Source organism: Littorina saxatilis, linkage group LG15 (genome assembly GCF_037325665.1).
Source record: "Littorina saxatilis isolate snail1 linkage group LG15, US_GU_Lsax_2.0, whole genome shotgun sequence".
Lineage (NCBI taxonomy): Eukaryota > Metazoa > Mollusca > Gastropoda > Littorinimorpha > Littorinidae > Littorina > Littorina saxatilis.
Window position 1 is genome coordinate 41,149,578 of NC_090259.1, and position 12,561 is coordinate 41,162,138.

The 12,561-nt window shown below is 39.1% G+C and overlaps 1 protein-coding gene and 1 long non-coding RNA gene across 4 annotated transcripts in view; both read right to left on the bottom strand.

Moving 5' to 3' along the window:
• LOC138949331 (uncharacterized) overlaps nucleotides 1-12,561 on the bottom strand; it is a 617,348-nt gene that overhangs the window by 27,692 nt on the left and 577,095 nt on the right. The gene's annotated exons all lie outside the window — the stretch shown is intronic.
• Nucleotides 4,715-12,510, bottom strand: LOC138949343 (uncharacterized). Its single transcript, XR_011450242.1, has 7 exons — nucleotides 11,973-12,510; nucleotides 11,114-11,289; nucleotides 10,631-10,805; nucleotides 9,804-9,918; nucleotides 8,877-8,985; nucleotides 7,828-7,940; nucleotides 4,715-6,466 (listed from the first exon to the last, which is right to left on the bottom strand). It is a non-coding gene; the product is annotated as an uncharacterized lncRNA (long non-coding RNA).

Here is a 12,561-nt window from a genome sequence, read left to right on the forward strand (position 1 = left end):
TAAAGGTGAGCTACTGCTTCTGTGATGACTAACTTCGTTTCGAAATGCATTATATGTTGAAGAAGGATTTGCGTTTTCTCGAATTTAAATGTTAAAACCAGAAATCGTTGTGACGAAGCCCCGAAAATGGCTAGTCGGTGGGTTTCAAAGGTATTGTGTCGGGTTGGAATCATTCGTTAGAGCGTGCAGGCGAGAGGCGGTCAAATATGGAAGATGATCGTACACTGGGTTGCCAACTGTCGCGAATAGGGCAGCAGATGCAAAATCCGGTTTCATGCATATTAGTCTGTTAAACTAGACATTCAAACACTCTCAATCTCTCTCCCTTCCTCTTTCTCACTTCCTCTTTCTCTCTCTCTCTCTCTCTCTCTCTCTCTCTCAGCAGTCTCTCTCTGTTCGGTCACTGAATAGTCGGTCTTTGCTACCCCCCCCCCCCCCACTAACCTTCAATATAATATTGATTTGGAGTGGCTGTCATCCGTTAGCCAGCCAGCATAGAACAATACTTTGAGGGGGAAAGGAGGCACATGGTTAGGAGGTAGTTGTCTTTAGCGGATTATGACTTTATTCAGGCAACAAAGTCATTCTGCGCTCAGTGTTTTCTGGATAGTTTTGGACGGGTCAATCTCTCAAAATAGGGGGAACTCACGTGATCCAATATTATAATGAGCAAGTACAAAATGCTGCGGAAAAAATGTAAGAATTTTTTTCTGCAGTAAAACAACAGCACCGTTTTACCGCAGCATTCTGTATTTCAGTTTTACTGCAGTAAAATGTTTTGCTGAGGAAAAAAAGATGCTTCGGAGGATGATGACATTAAGCAGAAATGCTGCAGAAATACCGTTTTTGCTGCAACATTTCTGTTTTTCCACAGAATAACTGAATAAAGTCATAATCCAATAAGAATAGGTAGTCTCTGTTTCCGCAGCATTGTGTACTTGCTCATTATCACGTGAGTTCTTTCTCTGTTGAGAGATGTACTCGTCCAAAATTACCGAGAAAACACTGAGCACCGAATGACTTCGTTGCTGGATGTTCAAAGTTGCAAAATTACGCTGGTAACACACTCACCTGTCGGCAGCATTATCACATTTGCCGCGGTAGTCCACTACGTATTCGATTTGCTTCAAAAATAATTTCGCTCAGCCGCCATTGTGAACTTCTGATTGGTCCACTGTTGAACAAGTGTTTATATCCCGGGCGGAGGGGGGGTTACAGACGCTACTTTACAAGATCGTTAGTTTTTCTGCACAAAAACTGTCAAAGATTATTCCAAAGAAAAAGTTATTCCCAATAATGCCGCAGAAAAGCATGTAAACATTATGCTGCGGATAAAAACCAATGATCGACTATTCAATGACGGAACAGGGAGAGACTGCTGAGAAAGAGAGAGAGAGAGAGAGAGAGAGAGAGAGAGAGAGAGAGAGAGAGAGAGAGAGAGAGAGACAGAGAGACAGAGAGACAGAGAGAGAGAGAAAAGAAGAGAGAGAGAGAGAGAGAGAGACACACACACATACACACACACACACACACACGCACACACGCACACACACACACACGCACACACACACACACACACACACACACACACACACACACACACACACACACACACACACAGACAGAAAGGGAGAGAGAGAAGGTTCGAATTTCTGGTTTAACAGAATATTATGCATCAAACCGGATTTTGCGTCTGCTGCCCCATTCGCGACAGTCGGCAACTCGGTGTACGATCATCTCGCATATTTGTCCGCCTCTCGCCAGCACGCTATAACGAATGATTCCAACCCGACAGTAGCACTTCTTGCATCAAGTATGACTCCTTCGTCACTAAGACTCCCGTACCTAAGCTAAATACGAGCTGCTTTGGTAAAAACAAGCGCATTTGTACATTTGAAACCCACCACCCAGCAGCCATCTCCGGGGTTTCGTCACCACGATTTCTGGTTTTAACATTTAAATTCGGGAAAAGGGTCATTCTCAGAGTCATGGTCCAAAAGCGTGACATTATCACATAGTCATTGAACAATAAAGTTCAAAGAAAATCGTTGAAAACTTTATGTGCAATATAATAGGGTGTGATACAACTATAAGTGGACAAAAAGCTCAAAGAAACTTGTTGGTTTCCAATATATGGAGCGGCAAAGTACGTAACCGTCCAAAACTATGTTCGGTCGAGGTATTGACAATTTGACAGACACGGAAGTAAAATTGCAAGTCTCACGCTCAATAACAAACCATTTCTGCTGCTGTAAGCATTACTGGTTCCAGACTCATGACAGGAAGAAATTGTGTTCAAATAGTTTAAAAAAAATATTGTTCATTATTCAATTAAATGCAAAAACGTCTTGTTCGGTCGAGGTTAAAATGTCTGACACCACGACCTCCTCTGAGATTCATGTTACAATTACCGGCAAACAAAACTATATATTTAGTAACTAAAGCTGTGTTTGAGTAGCAGTAATGTGTAAAAATAAAGTGTCCCTGCAAGGTAGATCCAACACATTGTTATTGTGTGCCCATGAGTGGTTATCTGTGCCGGGTAATTCCTGACACGATGCCTCGACCGAACAGCATTTTGAGCCCGGTCAAAACAACGATTTTTTGTTAAAACGAATTTTGTGGTCATAAACATGCACATAATCTCTGTACCTGTACACTTTGTTTGCCCTCTTCACTCTTAGTTTACTGGCAATTAAACGTCTGTTTTTCGTCAAGAGAGGAATGTCACATAATGGCGGCTTCAATCAGCCGATTTTTAGCAAACTAAAATGTCAAACAAAATTAGCAAAGAAAGCGTAGTCAAATTTGGTTTGAAAACATATAAATGTATTCCCTGATACACAATACAAATACAGCATATAGTTGATTTGATGGAAAATGATGGTTGTATTCCTTTCATGAAGTAGGTCACCCCCCTCTGGGACAGTAATCTGAGAATGTCCCAAAACGCAAATCCTTCTTCAAGATATTGTGCATTTCGAAACAAAGTTAGTCATCGCAGAAGCAGTAGCTCACCTTTAATCCCGACAGAAATCAATAACTTTGTGGTAAAACGGAAAAATGCATGCCGGATCGAGTGTTTACCAGCGTTCACCAGCTTACCAGTTTATAGCCAGTTATCCCCCGTGTTGAAATGTTCAAAGATTCAAAGCTCTAGCATTAACATCGTCTGAGATAACGTGAATGTAAAGTTATCATAAATCAACAAGAGGCGAAGCCTTCAAGGCTCCCGTAAGAAATCAACAAACAGTAACATAACACAAACTCACTCACTCCATAACACACACACACAAACACACACACACACACACACACACACACACACACACACACACACACACGCACACACACACACACAGTTAAAACTAACGCATCATATCAACTCCATGTATAATTTTCAAAAGAAGGCAAACAGATAAAATGACTAGGGTAATAGGTTAGGTACCTGCCATGTGGGCACTTTTTCCACTGCTGTCCTCAGTCCTATACTTTTCATCAAGACTTGTCACCATGCCGAGTAGATCTAAATTCGGAAGTCTTCATGTGGCTGAGGCATATATCTGACATAGCGTCGATCTTGTTGTAGGTTAACCTCCTTTCTGAAACAAATGGCAAAATGCGATTAGTTATGATGACTACAACCTACACAAATATAAACAGTGTTTTGAAACAGAATAGTCAGGTTATACAAGCCACTTTACCTATGCAGCATGGTAACCCTACAATATGCGAAACATGTCGACTGCAGCAGCCTGGTTCTTAAAATAATTCTGACGGTCAACACAGCCAGAAATGCCAACAAAGACAAGAAAGCTGTGGCAAGGTAAGCTTACCAAACGTTACATAGCGAATCATATGATAGTGCGTAAACAGCAAACAGTAGATCTACAATCAAAGAGAGGATCGAGTCTGGAATGAACCCAAGTAAAAAAGTACTACACTATGTACTATAGTATACCATAGTACTTGTACTATAGTATACTATAGTTTACTATAGTACAAGTACTATGGTACATTGAATTGTACTATGGTATACTATAGTTTACTATAGTACAAGTACTATAGTACATTGAATTGTACTATGGTTTACCATAGTTTACTATAGTACTAGTACTATAGTAAACTATAGTACAAAAAGTACTATAGTACAATACATTAGTGTGTACTATAGTACATTGTGGTACATGTACTATAGTATACTATAGTAAACTATAGTACATTTAAATGTACTATAGTATTTTGAGCACTTTTTTGCCAAAATGTACTATAGTATACTATAGTAAACTATAGTAAACTATAGTTTACTAGAGTACATGTACTACAGTTTACTAGAGTAAAGTGTAGTACAGCGTGGTACTTTCGTAGAGTACATTTGTACTATAGTACTTTTACTATAGTTTACTATAGTACAGCGTGGTATTTTTGGCATGGTACATTTGTACTATAGTACTTTTACTATAGTTTACTATAGTACAGTGTGGTACTTTTCTTGCTGTAGATTTTGTACTATAGTACTTTTACTACAGTTTACTATAGTATACTGCAGTACTTTCTTGAAAAAGTACCATAGCCTTAAAAATTACACTGGATGTAAATGTGGCCCCAATTTTTGCTGAATCAATTGTTTTGTGTGAATTGAATGTGTGTGTGCACGATCAGGCCACTCGCTGCAGTCAATCTGTCACATTTGGTACGAAAGTAAAGGTTCATCACATGTTTTAAATTTTATTTTCATTTTTCGGCAGAGCATTAATAGTCAAACTTATGTAAGAACATTTTAAAATATCCACTAACATGTAAAAGACCCAATTAAATAATAATTTTAAATAAGGTGTCCATCTTGCACAGTGAGTAACCAAGCTGTTGATTTTTGGTAAATGTCCCAATGCAGAAACAGCTTTAATGCAATTTTTTTTATAACCCTGTTAACCAGAACAAGTAATAATAAAATGCACGAAACAGATTTATCATAGCACTCTTCTTTGTGGGAATTCATCTTTAGCACAACACATATTTTCTCAAAATTATCTCCCCTACAGCCAAGTTAAATTTCTATGATTAGCTTTGAAAGTGACCATGCCTACATCAGTACATGAAAACTCTGTGAACAATCAAAGGAGACAATGATTGTCCCTATTATTGACCGGAACTCTACCCCAATCTGAACTTGAATAATGCAAACTATCAAGCTGACTTGATGTCATCTAACCCTGTATGTGTGTGACCTTACACAGATAAAGTTATTGAGTTACTTTCTTTCTTTATTTGGTGTTTAACGTCGTTTTCAACCATTCAAGGTTATATCGCGATGGGGAAAGGGGGGAGATGGGATAGAGCCACTTGTCAATTGTTTCTTGTTCACAAAAGCACTAATCAAAAATTTGCTTCAGGGGCTTGCAACGTAGTACAATATATGACCTTACTGGGAGAATGCAAGTTTCCAGTACAAAGGACTTAACATGTCTTACATACTGCTTGACTAAAATCTTTACAAAAATTGACTATATTCTATACAAGAAACACTTAACAAGGGTAAAAGGAGAAACAGAATCCGTTAGTCGCCTCTTACGACATGCTGGGGAGCATCGGGTAGATTCTTCCCCCTAACCCGCGGGGGGTTATTGAGTTACAACGATCTTGCTTCAAACACATTCAAAATAATACCATTTCTCTGTTATTATTATTAATTTCTGTGAACTTAAAAGTTTATGAGGGTCAATTTTACATGGGTCACATCTACAGGTCATCCAACTTCAATAGCCTGTAAAGTATCAAAAATCTAGCTTTCAAAACATTTCAGAAAAATAAGAACACATGCTTTCGCAACACATCCTTGATATTTGTCAAAAATGTGGTTTTGAAAAAATGCCAAATGTGGTCATGTTTGAAATTGATCAAACCATAGCAGTATGTTAACTTTGTAAAGTCTATCCCGAAAGCCATCCAAGAAAACAACAATGTTCAATTCTGTCTACCCATTGTAAGTCAGCCTAATTATGCTCCCCATCAGTGACATTCTCCTGACCTGGTGAGTCAAAACTCACTAAATGTCCAATGGAGAGTTTTCAGCATGCAACCAGAAAGTATATAGTGTGGTGTTATGTCCCTTTTTTTCAAAACAGGGTTATATATGTGGCAATAATCACATGAAATGTTCTCTGTCCTCCACATCTGTTTGATTTGTGATTGGTGTCCAGATTATTTGCTACAGGCATCTGATTAAGTTTATTGTAGCTGCTGTCCGGTTCCCTTTGCCAGTGATATCTGCTTTCCTGTTCTGTAACTTGTATTTATGTTCGCCGATGGCACCCGCTGAATAGTTTTGGTTGTTCTCCAATGGCATCTAGCTAGCTGCTTTGACGTCTGTAAGTGGTATCAAGGTCCTTCACCATGCAGTCATCTGCTGGAAGTGAACAGGAGGCTCTCTTGCTTATGACACCCACACCAGAGCATGGAATGAAACCTGCAATGACACAGCAGTATGACTATGAGAAAGCATGCAGACTGAAGCAAAGAGGGCCAAACTTTAAGAGAATGATAATGAAACCTAACTTAAAGTGCCGTGGCTTTTAGTGCATATATATCTAACTTTTAAAAGTTGTGTCCGTCTGTGTGTGTATTATGATGACTAAAGGCTCCGACTGAGACGGTGGTGGTGGTGGGGGTTTGAAACGTGCTGGTGCGTGTATGTTTGTGCTTGCGTGTGTGCAGGCATGAATATGAATGTCTTTGTCAGTATGTGTGTGTGTGTGTGTGTGTGAATTTATGAATACAATTGAAGGCACAGTAAGCCTCCCGTAAACCATCACAGATACGGTCAGGCTTTTACACACAGACTACAGTACAAACACCCTTTCATTTAAACACTCACCGATTGAGAACATCCTAGGTGCCCTCCATAAAGAGCGAACAATTTTCAAATAATTTATTTTTGCGTGGTTTATCTTACCCCTGAGCCATCGTGAACCAGTGTGATCCAGTTTCCCTTTTTTCACAATGTAGTCGTCAGTTAGTCATTTGAATGCGACTCCATGTGAGCTTATCTACAATAGCACGTTTTTATGCACGAAACAAACGGCTGTGGTTCACAAAAACTCTAGCGATGGTTTTTGACTGTTGAGAGGAACGGTGATATATGCATAAACCGCCGTCTGCTACGACCCTTGCGTGACCCTGCTTCCGGGCTTTTCTTTTTTCAAACTTTCACAACTTCGAATTGATGAAAAAAGAATTCTTTTATGATTAAAGAATGTTTGTGTGACAAGCTGTCAATTTATTATTTACATTTTAAAAGTTAGGTCTAGCGCAAAAACGCACCACGGTCCAAAAACATTCTGATAATCATCGATCCACGGCTATCGCCAGTTTACATCGATAGAATGAGACCCGAAGGGAAGTAACTCATTTTTGACCTGAGTTCAATCGGCAAAATTAATTCTTTAAAAATTGCTCGCTCTTTACGTAGGGCACCTAGGATATTCCCGTTTGGTGAGCGTTCAAATGGAAGGGTGTTTGTACTGTGTGTAAAAGCCTGACAGTATCTGTGATGGTTTACGGGAGGCTTACTGTCCGGGCGTGATTTCTGGTATTGAATATTCATAACAGCCGTCCAGCACCAAAACGAGGCGCCATTGTTGTAGAGGACCAAGTCCACGAAAATAAATTCTTTGAAAATTTTTCACGCTCGACAGAAAGCAGCCAGGATGTTCCCGTTCGGTGAGCGTTCAAATGGAAGTATGCTTGTACTGTATGTAGACGCTCGGGGAGCTCTGTGATGGTTTACGGGAGGCTTACTGTGCCTTTAATGTATACATCTATACACACCCAAGAAGATAAGGCGCTCAGCAGGTCTGCACTCATGTTGATCCATTATGTCGGAAACAGGCAGGAATTGGATCCTCCACCCGACAGTCACTGAGCTACAGTGCTGCTCTCAGCTATAAGCAAGAGAAAGCAGCTTGAGTGTTTCATCGCATATAATTCCAGTGTTTGCATACTCCATAGCGATTAGCTGAAACTATTTAGCTAAAACATTAAACTATTATCAGTGGAATACCAAAGGGGTGGCATATGTCATCAAAAATATAAGGCAATTTAAAGTGTGATTGACGGGACAGAAGCGTTTCAATGATACAAATAGAGAACACTACATAGCCTACTGTGTATTACTGGGTTTACACAAGTAAAAGTGAATATTATTTCTTCTTCTGTTTCTTCGTTCATGGGCTTAAGACTCCCACGTTCACTCATGTGGATTTTTACGTGTATGGCCGCCATTCAGACAGCATACGCCAATTTCGGGGGAGGCATGCTGGGTATTTTCGTGTTTCTATAACCCACCCAACTCCCACATGGTTTACAGGATCTTTTCCGTGCGCACTTGGTCTTGTGCTTGCGTGTACAATGCGCCCGTCGTGAATATTTCAATATTTGAAAAGCAATAAGTGTAAATCTGGTGCCACACAGCAAGCCATGAAGTATTCTGTTTTCAATTCCTACGTACCGGAGAGATAACCCATGTAGTAACTAAACCATACACGCACATATGGGCATATCATTGAGGTCATGGCAAGCTGGTCTGGCAGGGACCTTATATATTCCACTGCTCATGATTACAAAGTCACAGATGCAAAGTCATTCTCGTAACACGTTTGGGCTTGCCATTTTCTCGCGAGTGTTTTGAGAATGAAGTTTGTCTCGGAGATTTTGCATAAGCAGTGGAAAATGACATCCCTGACAGACATGCTGTTTGAACCAACCTCATTTACATGATAGACACGCCTGTGAAGAGATGGTTCATTTATCACATCATGACACATGGGTGGTATCTCTCAGGTAGGCAAAACAATATATATCTAAATGCACCAATTTACCTCAAGCACTCAGCAGGTCTGCACATATGTTGATCCATTAGGTCAAAAAACCACCAGAACTTGATATGTTGTCCTAAAGTCACAGATACAGTGGAACCCCCCAAGGATCCTGAAAAAATAATTAAAAATGAAGAGCCAACACTTGTACAAATTATCTGTCTTTGTACATGTTATACAAGCACATACACAAATAAATCTGCTTGCACTATGCTGGCTTTAGGCATGTGTAATAAAATTATTTTGGGGGAGCTTCTCGATTCAACCGGGAACTTTTGTTGTTGTCAAAAGCAATTTATGCCTCAAACATTCTCCCACTCTAAGACTGAACTATGCATTCAGTATGTGTTGATATCTGACTTAAACTCACAAAAATAAAGGCTAGTTTGTAAAAAGACACTGATTTGAAAAGAAAATTTAAATTCAATTACATATTATTATGTACTATATAATCTGTTCTGGGGCTTTTTTCCAGGTCTTTTAAAAAAGGATGTTCACAAACAATAACAAACACATTTTCAATCCAATGAATGTTTGCAGCACTGTCAGCCGGACAGAAATGACAGTATGTTGACAAAGCCGTGATAAAAACATAACCTGCAGTCCTACCTTAGCGCAAAGAAGTATGAATGGTCTCTGTGTACTCTACAATCTCTGACTGTGGCCCTATGTAAAGGTCGAAAAGAGCTGGCTGTGCTTGGCCATTAAGAAAAATTTCAGTTAATTCAGATTTGTACAAGGAGAGCATAAAAGCATACATTCACAGCATGTATGTCTTGTTATTGCTATAGGTCTATATATCTATGCCACAATGACACAGCAAATACGTACATTCATACAGACATATTCATTTACTCATATAATTTAAATTATATAGCACCACAGGAATATGTTAATATCAAAATCTAATATGAAATTTCCTACACACACCCATGAAGTTCAAGCCCTAAGCAGTTCTGCACACATGTTGATCCAGGAGGTCCAAACACACCCTGCACTTGTTGTCCAACAGTCACTGCTCCAGTGAAACCCTCCATTTAGGACCCTGAAAGATATAACAAGTTCCATAAAGTGATACAAAACTCTTTGTTGTTGTCCTTATCTGCTGAAGGAGCACCTCCTGTCGCTTCACAGCATCTGTAACACAAGAGAGGACTGAGTATCCAGCCAGAAATTTCATGACTGTATTTTTATAATGATGATCAACAAAACTTTTTAAGGGCTTTTAAAATGATATGACAAATATAAAGTCAGATGCACTTCACCCATTGTTATACTTAAACATAGAACTAAGGCTTGCTCATACAGTGGAACTCCCCTTGTTAGACCTCAAAATATCTGAGAAAAATAGGCCTTAAAAAGGACCCCTGGGTGTCTTAAAAAGGCCGTTGATTGATGATTCACAAAGGTTATTCACAGAAAATATGAAAAAAGCAAGGTCCTAAAAGGGAGTGTGTCTTTAAGTGTGTGTGTCTGTCTGTGCATCACAATTAAGGGCTAAACAAAAACAAACACACACCCAAGAAAAGCAAAATGTGTTTGAAAATTTGATCAAACTCCAAGACAGTGAATCAAACAAGAAATGTCCATCACTGATTCAGACGCAGTTTATATTTGAATGTATGTGTGTGTGTGTTGCAAACATTACACAAAAGTGGATCATAAATACCAAATTCAGCTATGCTAGTACAATATAATTGCAAATTACATTAAATTTGAAATGAAATTTTATAATTTGTTGTTAATAATTTACTTACTGGTTAAAGAGTACAACTTTTCACAATTTCAGCACAGAGAATGGAATCCTTGGTGTCTGCTTCCTTTTCTATCTGAATGACTCATTGGTACAGCCATCTGTCATCACCCTGCCGACTGTTTTTTTGACCTGGAGTCCAGAAGCTTCCCCACCAACTCAGGCAGTTTTGTTTTTCACTAAAAGTAAAAGAATAAAGGTCAAATAGATTTGCACAAAGGAATAAAAAGAGGTTTTCTAGTAATCCAAATAAAGCATGCAGAAATAAAAACACAAAAAGTAACATCAAACAGTTTTGCCTCTTGTGCCCCCAAGACACTGGAATAATTACAGGCCACCAGATAGGCCGTCCATCACTGAAAGTGAACAGAAAAACTTGATGTTTAAATATGTGTGTGTGTGTGTCAGTGTGTGTGTGTGTGTGTGTGTGTGTGTGTTATACAAGTGGTACGGGTAATTTAAGACAAGAGTTTAAAATGTCACTTACTTGTTGTCCCTGTCAGTGTAAACTTTCAGCACAAAGAAGAATGGAAACATTGGTGTTTTTGTCGGTTCCGTTCCAATTGAATGATTTGGTACAGCCATGCCATCAAGTTGATCAACCAGCTCACTGTTCCTGTTACCAGTTCAACCTCTTTTCCACATTGCCAACAGATTTTTAATCTGAAAAAGTCATGTATACATGTTTTCAAAATGGGAATTTACAAGTAAACAGTTAACGAAATAGTCCGCCTCTGTCACGTACTCCCCACGAACACCACCATGTGGGGCAGCCAGATCCAGATAGAATCAACAAACAAGTAAAACTCGGGTTAGGGGGAAGAATTTACCCGATGCTCCCCAGCATGTCGTAAGAGGCGACTAACGGATTCTGTTTCTCCTTTTACCCTTGTTAAGTGTTTCTTGTATAGAATATAGTCAATTTTTGTAAAGATTTTAGTCAAGCAGTATGTAAGAAATGTTAAGTCCTTTGTAAAATTGTACTGGAAACTTGCATTCTCCCAGTAAGGTAATATAATTGTACTACATTGCAAGCCCCTGGAGCAAATTTTTGATTTGTGCTTTTGTGAACAAGAAACAATTGACAAGTGGCTCTATCCCCTCTCCCCGTCGCGATATAACCTTCGTGGTTGAAAACGACGTCAAACACCAAATAAATAAGTAAAAACATCAAACTCAAACTCAAAGAGAAAAAAACCAACCAGACGGCCCAATGGTCACTGTAATTGTATCAGATTCAGATTCTCACAATGGTATAAACTTTGCAAATCTCAAAAATATTCGGATACGGGTAGTGACAGTGATAGTGAAAAAGAGTTGTGGGAGTAAAGAATAATTATACGTACTCCTCACTCGATAGTCGATGACTTGGCAGTTACAGTTGCAAATCACTCGATAACTCCTGAGCGAATCTGGATACGATTACGTGGAAAACTCTTGAAGGCTTACTTCTCAGTCCAGATCCATCTTCTGCTCTCTGAATTATGGTTACACTCTCTTGGTGGGTTCCTTTCGTGATGTTGTAGCCCGCTTTTTTCCAATCTCCCTGGTGCAAACACTTTCTTCGTTCGTTCGTTGAAAATCAGTTACTAGTGCTGTCCCTTGATTTACTTCGGAGTGGTCTCCTCTTCGATTTTTAAGGGACATAACTCTCGCATGCGAACCCTTTCTTCGTATCGAAAGTAGCCGGCTCAGTTTGTTTTTGTTTTTGTTTGGTCTTGTGTTTGATGACTTTGCTAGTCCAATATTTTATGTATATATATACTCAACCAAAACTTAAATGTTTTTACTAGTTATTTAATTTTATGAGTTACAGTTCCTTTTAGGTACTGCTCTGTTCATTTTAGCATGTGCATAGATATGCAACGCACACAAGTGTGTGTGTGTGTGTGTGTGTGTGTGTGTGTGTGTGTGTGTGTGTGTGTGTGTGTGTGT